The following is a 6000-nucleotide window of genomic DNA, read 5'->3' as shown; positions in this document are numbered from 1 at the left end:
CAGAGGAGGACCTGAGATCTCTAGGGGGTCAACAAGTCGGGAGAGGGTGATAGGAAAACAATTTCCCTTGACTCTGAGAATGAGCCCGTACTTAACATGAAGGAGATGTAACGGGAACAACCCAGAGACTAGGCAGAGTCTGGGTTTTAGGGGCCAGGAAGGTGGCAGTACTCAGTGTGTCTCGTCTGTCTCCTTCCTTTTAAAAGACAAGTCAGGATCTAGAGACAGAGAGGTGGACTTCTGCGTTCCCCATGCCCCTCTCACCTCAGTCAGCCCCCGTTTTAATGACCTTAAGGCCTGAGGAACTGACAGAAACCTATACTTAGCATACTCGGGCTGCTTTAAGACAGTTTCTAACCCCAACAAACAAACAAACAAATAAAACAGGGTCAAGGCCGGCCATCAGCGCAGCAGCCTAGTCCTGGACTTGGGGCTGGTGCTCACAGGATAGCGGTTGGGGCCTTGGCTGCCACAGGCAAAGGGCAGAGCTCTGGGATTAGACTCCAAGTCCCTCCAGGTTTAAGGGACCTCTGGCTATTCACCCCAGGCTATCCCAGGTGAGGCTGTGAGTGACACACCTGTGGGGGGGGGGGTAGCCTGAGGAACAGGACACCGGCTAAACCCTGAGTGATGGCAGGAGGCACAGCGTTCTCAGGAGGAACAGGGTGTGGGTTCAGCCGAACTTTCTAGATCTCTGATGGAAGGAAACAATCACCGGCAGGTTTTAGGGAAACGGAGTGAAGGAATGAAAAGGGAGAAGGGAGGAATGAGGGAGAGGCAGAGCCGGGGAGGCATGGAGGGTCAGGGGGTGTGGCCCAGAAGGTCCTGGGATGGGGCTTGACGGAGCAGGCCCTTCCTTCAGCCAGGGAGCCACTGAACCGTGGTGAACAATGTGATTGTTGTGATTTCAGCCCCACAGCCTAGGGCCCCAGGAGTCAGTTCCAGGAAGCTGAGGGGCCTTCCTCCCTGCCCTCCTGTGGAAGTGAGGGATGGGGGGTTGTTCCGTCCAGTGGGCAGATGCTGTCTCCCTAGCTCCTGCCCCAGAGGTCTGCTGAGGAGAATACTCACCAGGAGGTCTTGCCCTCCCCAAGGACCAGAAGGCGATTTTCCTTCTCATAAAACTTGGCCTATCAGAGGTTTCTTTGTGGCCAACACAGCTTATGTTCATTTTTTCTGAGAAATACTCAGTCCTCTACCATTATTTGAAACACCACAATTAAATACAAAGGAAATTCAAGTTGATATATTATGGCCAGACAGATAAATTATTATGACATAGCACTGATTGGGATCAACACAAACTCAAGCTACAACATGCTTAAACCTCAATTTGTTCTTTAAAACACCAAGAACTTGTTGGCATTGGTGGCACACACCTTTAATCCCAGCACTCAGGAGTAGAGACAGGTGGATCTCTTTGAGTTCGAGACCAGCCTGGTCTACAGAGTAAGTTCCAGGATAGCCAGAGCTACACAGAGAAATGCTGTCTTGAAAAGCCAAAATATTCTAACAAACAACAACAAAAAAATACTCCAAACTTTTAAAGACATTTTTCCTTTTCTTGAAAATAGATTATTTTCTCACAAAATATATCCTGACTACAGTTTCCCCTCCCTCTTCTCCAGGTTCAAGTTTTTAAAACCTTCTGCTAAGAGAACAACACACACACACACACACACACACACAGAGTGATTATGTTTACATACCAATGAAAGAAGGACAGATCATGAGACTTCCTGAAATTTGGTGGTTTTCTGTTAAAACAAAAAAAATTTTTTTTTTAAATCCTGCTAATTGGAATTCAGCAGCATTCTTCAACTTCTCATGCAGACATGACCTCACTCATTAATACAGAATTCTTACCCATTTCTCAGTTTAGCAGCTTCCATGTTCTCCACGGTCACCACATTGGGTAACGCTGTGGGCTTGACCAAGAAACCCCAGAGGCTGACCATTTTACACTGTCACACATCCACTCCTGAGCCATGTTGTGTGCAAAGCTCTCGGTTCATCCAGGCCTTCTGCAAAGGGTCTGCGTGACGAGGAGGCTTGCCAGGACAGCAAGAGACACAGCAGCAGAGCGTCTGAATCACCTTTCGGTTCTGTGTGCTGGGTGTCCCGATGTCTACTGTGAATCCTGAATACAGTAGGTTCTTTCGTTTATACGACACCTGGTAAATAAGTGAATTAAAACCAGCAAACTAAACCGGCTGAGTTGTGTGTGCGAGCCTATCAAACCTCTCGGGATAGGGTCTGTTTATGTGGTCGATTTTGTGTCGGATCATATGACACCTCCCGATCACAGTACTCAGGCAAGATATGAACATGCCTCTATAAACTGATCTGCTAAAAATGGCATCATCTTTTCCTCCCCGGCCCCAATAGTTATTAGGGAATCTGCTGATAGAGAAAAATTGCTGTTTGCTGAGAGCAGTGTCTCGGAATATTTGTTTAACTATGCAAAGATGTGTTGCATTTGTTTAATTATGTAAGAATGTGTTGGTGTTTCACCTTGCCTCCCTAAGGCACCTAACTGGTCTTTGAGGCAGAGCCAGGCGGATCTCTGTGAGTTCGAGGCCAGCCTGGGCTACAGAGTGAGATCCAGGAAAGGTGCAAAGCTACACAGAGAAACCCTGTCTCGAAAAACAAAAAACAAAAACAAAACAAAACAAAAAAATCTGAATGGCCAATAGCAAGGGAGGGGGTACAGGCAGAATTTCCGGCAGGGAGAGTAAGTAGGAGAAATTTAGGCTTGAGGAAGAAAGAAACGGACAACAATGAGGTGCCAGGGGCCAGACACAGAGGAAGAGGAAAGCAGGACCTACGGAATGAGAGAAAAGTCAAAATCCCCAAGGCAAAATGTAGATAAACAGAAACAGGTTAAATTAAGCTAAAAGAGCTCGTGGGTCAAGTCCAAGCTAAGGCTGAGCATTCATAATTAATAACACGTCTCAGTGTCTTTATTTGGAAGCTGGTTGGCAGCCCAAAGAAAATTTCAACTACAGAGATGCCTCCAAAATAATGCTGACAAGGCAGGCTGAACCCAAACTTGTCCATCACCACAGAAATGTGCTGAGGCTGGGAGAAGCACGTGTAAGCCGTGCAGTCATCCCTGGGAATGAGGTCCACATCGCTGAACACGAAACAGTGGCAGTCATGTTCCTTTAAGGCCTCCCAAAAGCCTACAGGGAGGAGCTTAGCGTGATTGATCATGGTATCTCCAGCTCTGTTGATGACGTAGACACCACAGCCAAGCTGCTGGCGCTGCAAGACTGGACGTAAATAATACAGCCAGTATTTGAGATGCTCCTCTCTGTTGCAGAACGAGATGAGGGTGGCCACCTTGTGAGGAGAGACTCAGTCCTCGCGGGGGTGTCAGCCGCCCATCTTCCTGTCTTGTATGTTAAAGTCAGTCCGCATGGAACCAAGGAGCAGCGGGGACTCCTCGGGACAAGCAGGCCACGCTATGGGAGACATTTGGATCGAAGTGAGGTTGCCCAAGGGGGCCGATGTGAGGAGGTGCTCGAAGGAGGCGTAGGCTGGAGCTCCTGGGAGGGCTGTGCGCTGGTGGCGCCCTGCAGCAGCTTGGGGACATGCACCTGCCAAGACAGGTCGTCACCATGCAGGTAACAGATGAGAGTCACTCCGAGGCGCAGCACGCAGAGGGCCAGGAACAGGCGGCAGCCCCAATACAGGGTCACAGGGAACTTCAAGGTGCTGCCTTCCGGGAGCCTCATCTTTCCGAAGCGGCTCCTGAGCGTGCACCGCCGCTCCAGGATTTAGACTGACCTGGGAGTGGGTGGGGCTGCCCTCTGGGCATTTTACTTACATGCATGATTGATGTTATGAACCTATCTCTTATCAACAGGAAAGGGAGACAGTATCGGATAAAGTGGGTCCTTTGAAAGCACCCTAGGGTGGGGCTGTCCTCGTGAGAGCTGGGGTGACAAGGCTGCCCTCTTTCCTTAACTCTGGGGGAGTACAAAGGCCAGGGACATGCGCAGTAAAACCTGAGTACTGCTGCAAGCCGCCCCTGGTGTCCGTAGCTTGAGAGTGTACCAAGACCGGGATTTGGAACCCAACTCTTTTTTGGAATCACCTTGAACCTTGGAACCCGCCGCGTAGACCACGCTGGGCCGGAACTCACAGAAATCGGACAGCCTCTCCCTCTGCCTCCTGGAGGCTGGGATTAAAGGCAAGAAGAGCCACTACCCCTGGCCCACCTTCAGCTTTTAACACAACCTGACACACGCTGAAAACTCCCTGTTAGGAAAATAAAGGCAGGCGGGGGCGGGGGGGGGGCGGGGGCGGGGGGGGGGGGGGGCTGGGTTCTGAACAGCACCCTACAGCGGGCTTTCTGATGTCAGTACAGGAGATTGACCGGCTGATGCGCCCAGTGAGGAGGAACAGGAGCTTGAGTCTTCTTACAGGCAAAGTCGAGGGGTTAGACCGAACAGACATGTTCTCAACCCGTGGGTCGCGACCCCTTGCGATCCGACAGCCCTTTCACAGGGGTCGCCTAAGACCACAGGCAAACATAGCTATTTACATTACAATTCATAGCAGTAGCAAAACTGCAGTGATGGCGTAGCAATGAAAATAATTGTGGTTGGGGGCGGGGTCACCACGACAGGAGGAACTCAAAAGGGTCGAAAGATTAGGATGGTTGAGAGTTTCAGTGTGCCTGGCTTTAAACACATTGATCCAACAGTTCAAAAGGTCACCCTGGCTCCTCCTTCTGGTGTATTTTCCAGTCTCTCAACAGGGTTTTCTAGATAAGGGACTCACATGCTGAGCATCCATCCTGACTTACCTCAGCTCTCTGGGACATTGCCGGGAGGTTACTGATTCAACCTTACAGCTGTAGCTGGCGCTTTCCCACCTTGGTCCATCCAGGTTTGGCTTTTTTTCGTTTTGTTATGTTAGCAAAACCTTTTAGTGAGTATGAAGGCACTGTATGTGGTTGTTTATTATTTATGTCCATTAGACTTTTATTTTATTTTATGGGTATGGGGGTTTGGCCTGCTCAGATGGCTGTGCACCACAAGCATGTTTGGTGACTACAGAGTCCAGACGAGGACATCGGATCCCCTGGGTGCTCTGAATCAACCTGGGGCCTCTTCAAGGACAGCAAGTGCTCTTAATCACTGAACCATCTCTCCGGTTCCCCTTTTCATTAAACTTTTTTTCTGTTTTTAAGATTTCTTTCTTTTTTTTATTTTATTTGATGTGTATGTGTGAGAGCCTGCAAGTATGTATGTGGGTGGGTGTGCACATTTGTGCCCGGGACCTATGGAGCCGGAAGAAGGCATTGGATCTACTGGAACTGGAGTTACAGAGGGTGGTGAGCCTCCTTATGGATGCTAAGAACCAAATGTAGGTCGTCTGCAAGAGCAACAAGTGCTCTTATCTGCTCAGCCATCTCTCCAACCCAACTTTATAAACTTTTCTATACATTCACATGTATACTTAGAGCAAATTGGGGATATAGTGTATGCTTTTAGTTGACTGTTTTTCTCCACTTGATATCATAACATGGACTTTTTTCCCAGTAATTAAACACTTCGTGAAAATAAAATGACCTTTCTAAACATAAAACTATATGTAATACTATTCTACCACTATTTTGTATAAGTATGTATAAATATATATTTCTAATTACATACTTGATTGCATTTAGGTGTTTTCAAATTAATCAATTTCATAATATATAACATTAATCCAATTAGCTTATGTGGGTTTACAAATTCATAGCATTTCCTCAGTAGGATTTGCCAGATAGACAATGTATAATAATTTCAGTGAAGTTTGTTATGTTGTTTTTCTAGAAAATATTTTCTAATTTGAGGCTTTTAAATTTTGTTTAAATGTCTATGTAGTATATTTTATTTGTTTTCATATGTCTTTGAGTGTTTTCTGTGTACCATGTGCGTATAGGAGCCCTCAGAGATCAGAAGAGGGTGTCAAACCCTGGACCTGCAATCATAGACAGTTGTAAGC

The 6000-nt window shown here is 47.5% G+C and overlaps 1 pseudogene; it reads right to left on the bottom strand.

Annotated features, from left to right (window-relative positions):
• Positions 1 to 1964: 1964 nt before the first annotated feature.
• LOC114699117 lies at positions 1965 to 4274 on the bottom strand (annotated as a pseudogene).
• Between the last annotated feature and the right edge of the window lie 1726 nt (positions 4275 to 6000).

This window comes from Peromyscus leucopus, chromosome 23 (assembly GCF_004664715.2).
Source record: "Peromyscus leucopus breed LL Stock chromosome 23, UCI_PerLeu_2.1, whole genome shotgun sequence".
Classification (NCBI taxonomy): domain Eukaryota; kingdom Metazoa; phylum Chordata; class Mammalia; order Rodentia; family Cricetidae; genus Peromyscus; species Peromyscus leucopus.
Note: the sequence above shows the minus strand (reverse complement) of the source record. Positions and strands in the feature narration are given on the sequence as shown.